Source organism: Mirounga angustirostris, unplaced genomic scaffold (genome assembly GCF_029215605.1).
Source record: "Mirounga angustirostris isolate CCGP_5_RB_7025 unplaced genomic scaffold, mMirAng1.0.hap1 SCAF_11, whole genome shotgun sequence".
In the NCBI taxonomy this organism is placed as follows: Eukaryota; Metazoa; Chordata; class Mammalia; order Carnivora; family Phocidae; genus Mirounga; species Mirounga angustirostris.
The window spans coordinates 88327910-88341417 of NW_026991719.1; the positions used below are offsets into that span (position 1 = coordinate 88327910).

The window sequence follows — 13508 nt, forward strand, 5'->3', positions numbered from 1 at the left end:
ATTGACTTCTGCTCTGATCTTTATTATTTCTCTTCTCCTGCTGGGCTTAGGCTTTATTTGCTGTTCTTTCTCCAGCTCCTTTAGGTGTAGTGTTAGGTTGTGTACTTGAGACCTTTCTTGTTTCTTGAGAAAGGCTTGTATTACTATATACTTTCCTATTAGGACTGCCTTTGCTGCATCCCAAAGATTTTGAATAGTTGTGTTTTCATTTTCATTGGTTTCCATATATTTTTTAAATTCTTCTTTAATTTCCTGGTTGACCCATTCATTCTTCAGTAGGATGCTCTTTAGCCTCCATGTATTTGAGTTCTTTCCGACTTTCCTTCAAAGCATTGTGGTCTGAAAATAGGCAGGGAATGATCCCAATCTTTTGGTACTGGTTGAGACCTGATTTATGACCTAGGATGTGATCGATTCTAGAGAATGTTCCATGGGCACTAGAGAAGAATGTGTATTCCGTTGCTTTGGGGTGGAATGTTCTGAATATGTCTGTGAAGTCCATTTGGTCCAGTGTGTCATTTAAAGTCTTTATTTCCTTGTTGATCTTTTGCTTAGACGATCTGTCCATTTCAGTGAGGGGGGTGTTAAAGTCCCCCACTATTATTGTATTGTTGTCGATGTGTTTCTTTGCTTTTGTTATTAATTGCCTTATATAATTGGCTGCTTTCATGTTAGGGGCATAGATATTTACAATTGTTAGATCTTCTTGTTGGATAGATCCTTTAAGGAGGATATAATGTCCTTCCTCATCTCTTATTACAGTCTTTGGTTTAAAATCTAATTTGTCTGATAGAAGGATTGCCACCCCAGCTTTCTTTTGGTGTCCATTAGCATGGTAAATGGTTTTCCACCCCCTCACTTTCAATCTGGGGGTGGCTTTGGTTCTAAAATGAGTCTCTTGCAGACAGCATATCAATGGGTCTTGTTTTTTAATCCAGTCTGATAGCCTGTGTCTTTTGATTGGGGCATTTAGCCCATTTACATTCAGGGTAACTATTGAAAGATAGGAATTTAGTGCCATTGTATTGCCTGTAAGGTGACTGTTACCGTATATTGTGTGTGTTCCTTTCTGGTCTATGTTGCTTTTAGGCTCTCTCTTTGCTTAGAGGACCCCTTTCAATATTTCTTATAGGGCTGGTTTTGTGTTTGCAAATTCCTTTAGTTTTTGTTTGTCCTGGAAGCTTTTTATCTGTCCTTCAATTTTCAATGACAGCCTAGCTGGATATCGTATTCTTGGCTGCATATTTTTCTCATTTAGTGCTCTGAATATATCCTGCCAGTCCTTTCTGGCCTGCCAGGTCTCTGAGGATAGGTCTGTTGCCAATCTAATGTTTCTACCCTTGTAGGTTACATATCTCTTCTCCCGAGCTGCTTTCAGGATTTTCTCTTTGTCTATGAGACTCGTAAGTTTTACTATTGGATGTCGGGGTGTTGACCTATTTTTATTGATTTTGAGAGGGGTTCTCTGTGCTTCCTGGATTTTCATGCCTGTTTCCTTCCCCAAATTAGGGAAGTTCTCTGCTATAATTTGTTCCATTGTACCTTCTGCCCCTCTCTCTCTTTCTTCTTCTTCTGGGATCCCAATTATTCTAATGTTGTTTCATCTTATGGTATCGCTTATCTCTCGAATTCTGCCCTCGTGATCCAGCAGTTGTTTATCTCTCTTTTTCTCAGCTTCTTTATTTTCCATAATTTCATCTTCTATATTACTGATTCTCTCTTCTGCCTCATTTATTCTAGCAGTTAGCACCCCCATATTTGATTGCACCTCATTAATAGCCTTTTTGATTTCTACTTGGTTGGATTTTAGTTCTTTTACTTCTCCAGAAAGGGTTTCTCTAATAACTTCCATATTTTTTTCAAGCCCAGCTAGTATCTTTAAAGTGATGTTTCTGAACTCTAGATCTGACATCGTACTAATGTCCGTATTGAGTAGGTCCCTGGCAGTCGGTACTACCTCTTGTTCTTTTTGTTGAGATGATTTTTTCCGTCTTGTCATTTTGTGCAGAGGAGAACAGATTAATGAGAGAACAAAATGCTAGCAGAGTAACCACGTCCCCAGAAAATATACTCTAAACAAATCAGAAAAGACCTGAAGCAGTGGGAAAAGAAAGGGAAAGAGAGAAAGAAGAAAAAGAAAAAGATAAAGATAAAAACAAAAACAAACAAAACAAAACAACAACAACAACAACAAAAAACAATGTGATCAAATATGATCAGGCTGGTATATAGATCAGTGCCACACACTAGATTTGGGGTGTATTTTGGTCTTTTAGAAGAAAGTGCCTCCCAGCATTTTAAAGAAAGAAAAACTTATATATGTACAAAAATAAGGGTTGATATGGTGAAGGGATGGAATATGACTGTAAAGATAGAAAGTATAAAAATTTTTTTTTTTAAGATTTTATTTATTTGAGAGAGAGAATGAGAGAGAGAGCATGAGATGGGGGAGGGTCAGAGGGAGAAGCAGACTCCCTGCCAAGCAGGGAGCCCGATGCGGGACTCTATCCTGGGACTCCAGGATCATGACCTGAGCTGAAGGCAGTCGCTTAACCAACTGAGCCACCCAGGCGCCCCAGAAATTATAAAAAATTTTATAAAAGGAATTGATAAGAAGTTGTTTGAAAAAAGAAATAAGAGGCTTTAAGAAAAGAAAAAAGAAAAAAAAAGGGAGAGGATGTGATCAGGCAGGGGAATAGAAAACACCATATACTAGAGATTTAGGGTGTATTTTAATCTGTTAGAAGAAACTATCTCAAAATTTTAAAGAGAGAACAACTTATATATATAAGCCAAAAATACGGGTAACTACTATGAAGGGATAGAATATGACTCTAAAAATGAAAAATAAAAATGTTTTTTTTAAAAAAAGGGATTGATAAGATGTTGGTTGAAAAAGGGAAAAAGAAAAATCCAAAAAGAAATAAAAAGACAAAAAAGACAGTTAAAAAAAATTAACTTTAAAAGACTAAAGAATCATGGTAAAAAAGCCGTGAATTCTATGTGCAGTATTCCCCTAGCACTGGAGTTCTGCCGTTCTCATTGATCGGTAAACTTGGTCTTGGCTGGCTGTTCTCGCTGATCTTCTGGGGAGGGGCCTGTTGCCGTGGTTTCCAAATGTCTCTGCCGGAGGCGGAATTGCTCCGCCCTTGCCCAGTCCGGGCTAAGTAATCTGCTCGGGTTTGCTCTCCGGGGCTTTTGTTCCCTGCACGCTTTCCGTACAGCTTTGGAGGCGGAGAGTGAAAATGGCGGCCTCCCAATCTCCGCCCCGGAGGAGCCGAGAACTCGGGGCCCCGCTCCTCAGTGAGCCCCCAGAGAAAAGCAGTCAGTCACTCCCGTCTCCCTGGTCTCCGGCCACACTTCGTGCTCACCCGGCCTGCGACCGCGAGCCTCTGTCTCTGGCACCCGACCCCGGGTGGAGTCTCCAACCCAGCAGATCCCCGCAGTGCGCTCCCGCGCGGCTCCTCCCAGGGGAGGAAGGTGAGTCTCCCCGGATCTGCCGCTTGCTGGGTCCCTGCTGGAGGAGCAGGGGCCCGACTGTGCCGCGGATCACGGTTTATGGCCACCCCGAGCTGAGAGCCCGCGCCTGGGCTCCGCCTCTGCAGCCAGCTTCCCCGCTCTGATACCTGGGAGCTCTGCCACACTCAGGCACCCCCGGTCTTTCTGTGACCCCAAGGGTCCTGAGACCACACTGTCCCGGAGGGTTCCACCCCCCGCTTAGCCACCAGAGTGACGTCCCTCGGCGGAGCAGACTTTTAAAAGTTCCGATTTTGTGCTCCGCGGCTCTATCACTTGCAAGAAGCGGCTGACGGAGGCCCCTCCCCCGCCGTCTATTCTCCCGAATATCGCCTTGGATTCACTTCTCCGCACGTCCTACCTTCCAGAAAGTGGTCGCTTTTCTGTTCAGAGAGTTGTTGCTATTCCTTTCTTCGATCTCCTGTTGGGTTTGTAGGTGTTCAGAATGGTTTGATCCCTATCCAGCTGAATTCCTGAGAGGAGACGAAATCCAGGTCTCCTACTCCTCTGCCATCTTGCTCCGCCCCCCCGTGTAGACTTTTTTTTTAAGTAATCTCTACACCCATTGTGGGGCTTGAACTCATGACCTGGAGACCAAGAGTCACATGCTCTGCCCACTGAGCCAGCCAGGCACCCCTTTGTGTAACCTCTTAAGGTAGTAGGTTAGGTATTGATTTGAGATCTTCTGGGTTTTTTTAAAATATAGGCATATACAGCAATAAATTGTTCTCTAAACACTACTTTAGTCATAATCCATAGGTTTTGAAGTGTTTTGGTTTCGTTTTCATTCATCTTCAAGTATTTTCTAATTTACTTTGTTATGTCCTCACTTAACCATTAGGTATTTGAGGATGTATTTAATTCCATGTATTTGTGAGTTTCCCAAATTTCCTGCTAATTTCATTCTGATGTTGTCGGAGAACAGACTTCGTATGACTTCAGTCCTTTAAAATTTATCAAGACTTTTTTATGAGTTAACATATGGCCTATCCTGGGTAATCTTCCATGTGCTCTTTAGAGCAATGTGTATTCTGTGTTGGGTGGAGTATTCTATAGAAGTTTATTAGATGTAGTTGATTTATAGTGTTGTTCAAGTCTTCTATTTTCTTGGTGCTCTTATGCCTAGTTGTTCTATCCATTATTGAAATTAGGGTATTCAAGTATCCAAATATTATTGTTGGATTGTCTATTCATCAATTCTGTCAGATTTTGCTTCATGTATTTTGGGACTCTGTTGTGATATATATATATATATATATATCTCCATATACTCTTATAAAATGTTTTTCTATTCTTATAAAATGTCTTTGTCTCTAGTAACAACTTTTGTCTTAAAAGTTTATTTTGTTTGTTATTAGTATAGTCAGTGCATCTCTCTTTTTGTTACTCATTGCATGGTATATTTTTTTCTATCCCTTGACTTTCCATCTATTTGTGTCTTTGAATTTAAAGTGTGTCTCTTGTGGACAGCACAAAGATAGACCATGATTTTTATATCCATTCTGCCAATCTCTTCCGTTTGGTTGTATTGTTTAATCTATTCACATTTTTTTTTTTTGAGAGAGAGAGAGAGAGAGTGGGGGGAGGGGCAGAGAGAGAAGGAGAGAGAGAATCCCAAGCAGGCTCCATGACCAGCATGGAACCTGATATGGGGCTGGATCTCATGGCCCTGAGATCATGACCTGAGCCAAAATCAAGAGTTGGATGCTTAACCAACTGAGCCACCCAGGTGCCCCTTAATCCATTCACATTTAATGTAATTACTGATAATGTAGGACTTGTGACTGCTATGTTGCTCCTTGTTTTTTATATCCTGTCTTTTTTGTTCCTACATTTCTCCATAACTTCCTTCTTTTGTGTTAAAAAGCATTTTCATTCCCTTGTCATTTTTTAAATTCTATTTATTTGGAATTATTTTCTTCTTGCTTGCCGTGTGGATTACAATTCACATCTTAAATGATAACAATCCAGTTCAGATAAATGGCAACTCAATTTCAGTAGTATACAAAGAGTTTGCTTCCATATAACTTCATTATCTGTCCCTCTTTGTACTTTTATTGTAATAATTACATCTTTATACCTTGCATGCTCATCAACACAGATTTATAATTATTGCTTTATGCAACTGTCCTTTAAATTAGGAGAAAAAAGAGTTACAAATAAAATATACATATATACTCTTTTTTATAGATTTTTAAATTTATTTATTTGTCAGAATGAGAGAAAGCACCAGCAGGGGGAGTGGCAGGCAGAGGGAGAAGCAGGCTCCCTGCTGAACAAGAAGCCTGATGCCGCACTTGATCCCAGGACCCTGGGATCATGACTTGAGCAAAAGACAGACGCTTAACATGGACTGAGCCACCTAAGCATCCCCTCTTTTTTGTATTTACCTATACAGTTACCTGTACTAGTATTATTTATTTTTACATGTGGATTCGAGTTACTGTCTAGTGCCCTTTCATTCATTTCAGCTGAAAGTACGCCTTTTAGTATTTCTTATATTATTTATATTTATGTATAAGTATAAATATATATGTATTTTTAGGTTTTTATTTATTTATTTGACAGAGAGAGAGAGCACAAGTAGGCAGAGCGGCAGGCAGAGGGAGAGGGAGAAGCAGACTCTCCACCGAGCAGGGAGCCCGACATGGGGCTCGATCCCAGGACCCTGGGATCATGACCTGAGCCGAAGGCAGCTGCTTAACCAACTGAGCCACCCAGGTGCCCCAATATATATATGTTTTTTATATAAAATATTTTATATATATATATTTCTTCTATTTCCATATGGTGAATTTTCTCAGTTATTGTTGATCTGGTGATGTCTTACTTTCTCATTCATTTTTGAAGGATAGCTCTATGACAATAGGATACTTTGTTGATAGTTTTTTTTTCTCTTAGAACTTTGAATATATTGTCCCAATAATTCTAGCCTCCTTGGTTTTTTTTTTTTTTTTTTAAAGATTATTTATTTATTTGACAGAGAGAGACATAGTGAGAGAGGGAACACAAGCAGGGGGAGGGGGAGAGGGAGAAGCAGGCTTCCCGCGGAGCAGGGAGCCCGATGTGGGGCTCGATCCCAGGACCCTGGGATCATGACCTGAGCCGAAGGCAGACGCTTAACGACTGAGCCACCCAGGCGCCCCGCCTCCTTGGTTTCTGATGAGAAATTGCCTAGTAATATTATGAAGGATCCCTTGTACATGATGAATTGCTTCTGCCTTGCTGCTTTGAAGATGCTATCGTTGTCTTTGACTTTTGACAGTTTGATTCTAATGTAATCTTGGTGAGATTTTCTTTGAGCTATTTCTCTTTGGAGTGCATTGAACTCTTTGGATGTGCAGATTAATGTATTTCATCAAATTTTGGTAGCTTTTGGTTACCATTTCTTCAAATATTCTTTCTGGCCTTTTGTCTCTCGCTTTTCCCTCTGGGACTCCTGTTATTATGGATATTGGTTCACTTGACGGTGCTCCATAGTTCTCAGATGGTTCTGTTCCTTTTTCTTTACTCTTTTTTCTTTCTATTCCTCAGACTGGATAATCTCATTTGACCAATCTTCAAGTGTGCTGCTTCTTTCTTCTGTCAGTTCATATGTATTGTTGAGCCCCACTGGTGAATTTTTCATTTCAGTTTTTGTACTTTTCAACTCCAGAATTTCTTTTTTTTATTTATTTTTATTTTTTATTTTTTATTTTTTTAAAGATTTTATTTATTTATTCATGAGAGACAGAGAGAGAGAGAGAGGCAGAGGGAGAAGCAGGCTCCCAAGGAGCAGAGAGCCCAATGCGGGACTCGACCCCAGGACCCTGGGATCATGACCTGAGCCGAAGGCAGACGCTCAACCATCTGAGCCACCCAGGCGCCCCTCAACTCCAGAATTTCTTAGTGGTTCTTCTTTTTATTTTTTAAGTACTTGTTTACTTTTTTCTTCTTTTTTTTTTAAATTTAAATTCCAGTTAAAAATATGGACTGCTTCATGAATTTGTGTGTCATCCTTGCACGGGGCCATGCTAATCTTCTCTGTGTCGTTCCAATTTTGGCATATGTGCTGCCAAGGTGAGCGCACTTATTGGTTCTTTTTAAATAATTTCTATCTCTGTATTAACATTCACTATTTAGTGAGGCATCATTCTTATATTCTCATCGTTTCCTTTACTTTTGGGAAAACTGAAATTGCTGATTTGAAGTGATTGTCTAGTTAAGTCTGAAGTCAAGGCTTCCTCTAGGAATTGTTTCTGTTGACTACTTCTTTTCCTGTATATGGGCTATACTTTTTTGCTTTTCTACGTGTCTCATAATTTTTTTCTTGAAAATTGGAAATTTAAAGTAGTAATGTGAGGACTTTGCATATCAAATGCCCCCCCCAAAAGTTTTGTTGGTGTAGCTATTTGTCGTTGTTGCTTGTTTGTTTGTGTAATGATGTTTCTGTACTAATTCTGTCAAAATTTGTGTTTTTTTGTCATGTGTAGCCACTAAAGTCTCTGCTTCACTTAGATTAGTGTCCAGATAATTACTTTACAGAAATTTCCTTAAATGCCTGGAACCAATAAATCTCCCAGCCACTGCCGAGTGGCTCTGTGATCCCTGGGGCACAGCTTCAACTCTCAGCCAGGCCGTTCACAACCCTTTTTTAGCCTTCTCCTCCTGCTGGTATAGAATCCTACAGGTTAGACAGTGGTGAGACCTTTGTCTTCTCAGGTCTCTCATGAGCATGTGCACAGCCCTGGGCATGCCCCCATCACTACCTGTTCTTTTCCTTCTAGGTTCACAGAAACATTTCAGAGCCTTTCAAAGCCTCCTATGGATATCACATCTTCCAGAGTTTCCTTTTAAGATTTTTTAGTAAGCTTATTGTTTATCTCAACTGTTATCTACAGTCTGAGGCAGTTGCCATATTAAACAACTAATACTGTTTGGTTTTAACAAATGCCCCCAGGGAAAAGTTCATTGGCACCGGCACACCTCTGTGTTAGGTCAAATATAGACAAGCTTTGTGAGTGCGTTCATCCTGGGAACCACCAAACAGGTCAATAATGGCAGTCATTTGGGAATGAGGCTTTGAAGGAGCTCCTACCCTTTTCTGCACACTCCAGTGGCTGCCAAGTGGCTGGTTTTCACAATGATTGAGGGCTATTAGTATTCCAGGCTACCACATAGCTAAGCATAGGGAGATGGGAATAGGGCAAGTGAAAACACCACAGAGGTCAGTGTTCTTACCAAGATTCAACTGGTTTTTGTGGATTTTGTTTTGTTTTGTTTTTTTGAGTAAACAGTTCCTGGATTGCTGCAAGTCTTTTGTTAACTTTCAGAGTTCTAAAAAAGTTGATTCTGACCATTTTTGTCAGTCTACTCCTTGGTTTTATTGGGGAAAGAAATTTCAGAGGTCCTTATATTCCCACTGATGTCCTCAAGCATCCTCTAAAGACGTATACATAATAAGAAAAATAGTTTATAAATTTACCCATAGAGTTTCCATTTTCAGTCACTTCATTCTTTTGTGTAAATCTCTATTTCCATCTTGTTTAATTTTCCAAGCATTAGAAACTCTTGTTTCTCTTCAGATTGCATGAATCTTTAGCCTTTTACTTCCTTTCTTTAAAGAGCAGTCTGCTGGTGCCACATTCTTTCAGCTGTTATCTATCTGAAAAAGTCTTTATTTCACCATGGATTTTGAAATCTCTTTTCACTGGGCATAGAATTCTAGGTAGACTTTTTAAAAAATCCTATCAGAACTTTAAAGATGTTGCTCTAGTGGCTTCTCACTTGCATCATTTCTAATGAGAAAGCTGCTATCATCTTATCTTTGTTCCTCTGCACATAATGTGATCACGATGTGTTTTGGTGTAATTCTTTGTGTTTCTTGTGCTTTGTTTTTATTAAGCGTCTTAGACCCATGAATTTATAGTTTTCATCAAATTTGGAAAAAATTTTGCCCCTTATTACTTTAAATTATTTTTCTGGTCTCCCACCTCCCCCTCCTCCTGCATGGACTTCAGTCACGTATACTAGCACATTTGAAATTGTCCCACAGTTCACTAATGCCCTGGTCATTTTTGTTACTTCTCTTTTTTCTTTGTTTTATGTTGAATTGACTTTATTGCTATGACTTCAAGTTGAACAATCTTTTCTTCTACAATATCTTATTTGCCACTCATCCCATCTAGTATATTTTTCCATCTCCAAAATTATAGTTTTCATCTTTAGCAGTTCCATTTGTGTCATTTATATATCTTCCCTTTCTCTAATTAACTTTTTAATATATGTTATAAAAACTGTTTAATGGCCATGTCTACTAATTCTATCATCTGTGTCATTTCTGGATAGGTTCCCATTAATTTTACTCTTCATTATGGGTCCTATTTATGTTTTGTGTTTTTGCATGCCCACTGATTTTTTTATTTGGTGCCAGGCATTGTGATCATATCTTGTTGAATGTTGGATTTTTTTTTTTTTAAGATTTTATTTATTTATTTGAGACAGAGCACATGAGAGGGGGGAGGGTCAGAGGGAGAAGCAGGCTCCCTGCCGAGCAGGGAGCCCGATGCGGGACTCGATCCAGGGACTCCAGGATCATGACCTGAGCCGAAGGCAGTCGCTTAACCAACTGAGCCACCCAGGCACCCGGATATTTTGTAATCTTATAAATATTCTTTAGTTGTTTTTTTTTTTTTTCCTGGAACACAGTTAAATTATTCAAAAGCTGTTCCTTTCACATCTTATTTGTAAGATTCCCTAGGTAAGTCTGGAGCATTGTTCAGTTTAGGGCTAATTTTCCCCAATACTGAGGCAAGAGCTTTCTGAGTATTCTATCCAATATCCCATAAATCTTGAGGTTTTCCATTCTGGTTGACAGGAACATGTCCTACTTCTATGCCTGTGTGAGTACCAAGCACTGTTACCTCTAATCCTTTCAGGTGGTTCTTCCTATGGCCTCAAATAATTTCCTTCCATGCCTGGTGTGATCAGTTATTTTGCTGAATACTCAAGGAGAACCCTCTACACATCTCTGGAGTTCTCTGTGAAGATCTTTCCTCTATGGGAATGTATCTCATGAATTCTAGCCATCTTGACTTCCTTGTGCTTAGAGGTCCATCTCTTTAATTCAGGGGTTGGCTTAGATTTTCCACTCCTGCACCATGGTCTGAAATTGCTCTCAAAGTAGTAAGACAGGTCAATTGTAGGGCTTACCAAGTTTGTTTCTCACCTCTGAGGGATCACTGACCTATATTAGTTGATGTCTGGTGTCTTGAAAATCCTTGTTTCATATTTTGAAGGATTTTTATTTTGTGTTTTTTCAGGTGGGAGAATAAATCCGGTCTATCTTGGCCAGAAGTGGAAGTCTTCTATCTCATTACTTACAATGATTTGGTGCCAGCTCAGAGTATAAATTCATTACAGTAACACATCAAAATCAGTCTAGAGGATTTTGTTTACCATGTGGTACATAGGGCTTTCAATGTAGGGTCATCTGGTGTGTCTTTTGTAATATGACTCTTTGTATTAGGATAGGCTGGCCTTTTGTCTCAGTTGTGATTTAGCAATTGGAGTTTCAGATAAGATTTTTTCTCGTTAATTCTGGCAAGATAAAGTTTTACTTTATCGTAAGTGGGGAAAGTAGAAAATTGGTTTAAGTTTCTGAATCCACAAAGTGAAATATTATGAGCACCTTCAGTGTAATGAGAATTTCTTGGTGGAGCTGGACAGGGAGGGAGAAGAGAAGATCCTCTTTTCAAATCTGATGTGGCAAACTCTCATTTTCCATGGAGTATCATGGGTCATAAACTCTAGACTAGAAAGAAATATTTCCAATCATTTTATCCTATCCTCCTACCAGACTTCTTATCGGGACTTTAATAGATGGGAAGGGTAATTAAAATAATTTCTCCAAGGGAGAGAAGTGGGTGAATAGACAAATAGTTGGAAGGGTGGTAGGGCTTGGTCTACACCATGCCTAAGATCCCTCGTAGTTCTAAACCCAATTCCAGAATGTCAACTCTATACCAACCAAGAGTCAACTATAGTTTTCTAATGTGCTAAGGAACCAGATTAGAACACTTGACAACTCCAATGTTGACCAAGTATCATTGTCACACCCCCACAAAAAGACATAGTAGTCTTGCAAAAGAGGTTTTTTGCAGTATCGACATCTTACATGGGTTATATCTACTGTGTAATTAATGTGATATATTTAACTATAATTCTAAGCAGAATGAGCAGAATCATAACTAATGTAAAGAAGAAAAAAAATGGAATAAGAAAGCAAGGTCAGACAGATGGTTCCTAAACTGCTCTGAGAAAGTTAAAAGAAACAGTAACAAAAATATGAGCACGAATATAGGCCTACATGTATTCAATTCCCTGAAAATGATGCAGAAAGTACGAAAATGTTGAAAAGCTTCTCGGAGTTACAAAATGAACTCTAAGTCTCACATTTTTCTGTAGACATTTAAGAATCCACTTTCCATTTCAATATTTCTTTGCTCCTTTTGTTATTGAAATGCTAATTCAGATGATTGCCATACAGAAGACACTGTAATGGATATTCTGAGATTGAAAAAATGAAGGACGGGATTGCTTCTCGTTCAGTTCTATGGACCCAAATGTTTAAAATTAAGTTAAACCAGTGATCTCCTCTTAGGTTCTCGGGACTTTATTCTAAATAAGTTTCCTCCATTTATATAGCACACCACTGATGTTACTGACAAATTCCAATGTAACATGCAACAGTGGTTCCTAATTGCTTTAGCATTTATCATGCACAAGAGACAGGAGGAAAGTTGTCTCATTTTGTACAGCTCCGTTGCATTTCTTATCTCTGAAGTACACTTAAGCAGCAAACTGGGACTTAAGGTAGCTGCCTGAAAACCAGCACCCATTAACATGCATGTCTTGGAGGGAAAATGAATTGGTTTTTCTCAAATGGAATACAGTTCAACCTCGTTCTGTGCATTGATTTTGCATAATTTCTCTTTTGCACATTTTATAAATTAGGGGTCCTGATCTGGCTTACCCACACAAATTCTCATACTCACATTTTCCAGGTTCTGCCTTTGGGCAGTTTTGTTTTCAAAACATTAAAAAAAAGCGTTTAGGTGCGTTTCCAAGATGCCTTTTGGATTCAATTAGCACCTAGTAATATTTTTCTAAACAGTCACTGGAGGTGCTTAACTAGTGTGTACTTATGCATGTTTTACCTGGTAAGTCTTCTGAATAGATTTTATGCTTTAAAGAAACAGTACCACTTCACGTTCTATAGTGAGCATGTGGTTACTATGTAGGAGACCAGGGGAGTGGAGCCGCTGAAGTTCTACATGTAGATCTTTCCAGAGTTCTGCTGACTGTTGAAGCAGCCACACTGGCTATGCCTACTGTCCCAGGAGTTCAAGTCCCATTAAGATGTGAATCACCTGTGAGGAATTCTTAATCTCAGGAAACAAACTGAGGGTTGCTGGAGTGGTGGGGGGTTGGGAGGGATGGGGTGGCTGGATGATAGACACTGGGGAGGGTAAGTCCTATGGTGAGCGCTGTGAATTGTGTAAGACTGTTGAATCGCAGACCTGTATCCCTGAAACAAATAATACATTATATGTTAAAAAGAAGAAGAAGAAGATAGTAGGAAGGGGAAAATGAAGGGGGGGACATCGGAGGGGGAGACGAACCATGAGAAACTATGGACTCCGAGAAACAAACTGAGGGTTCTAGAGGGGAGGGGGTGGGGGGATGGGTTAGCCTGGTGATGGGTATTAAGGAGGACACGTTCTGCATGGAGCACTGGGTGTTATACGCAAACAATGAATCATGGAACACCACATCAAAAACTAATGATGTAAGGTATGGTGATTAACATAACACAATAAAAAAAGAAAAGATGTGAATCACCAAATGATTACACAGAGATCATGTAGTCTTGGTTAAGCACAGATGTGCCCATGTCTTTGAGGGGCTGTTTGGGACAAAGAAAATACATTTGGACTGTGTCCTGACAAATA

At 39.5% G+C, this 13508-nt stretch overlaps 1 non-coding gene across 1 annotated transcript; it reads right to left on the reverse strand.

Annotated features, from left to right (window-relative positions):
• Positions 1–7477: 7477 nt before the first annotated feature.
• LOC123851400 (U6 spliceosomal RNA) lies at positions 7478–7583 on the reverse strand. Its single transcript, XR_006792575.1, has one exon. It is a non-coding gene; the product is annotated as a U6 spliceosomal RNA (small nuclear RNA).
• Between the last annotated feature and the right edge of the window lie 5925 nt (positions 7584–13508).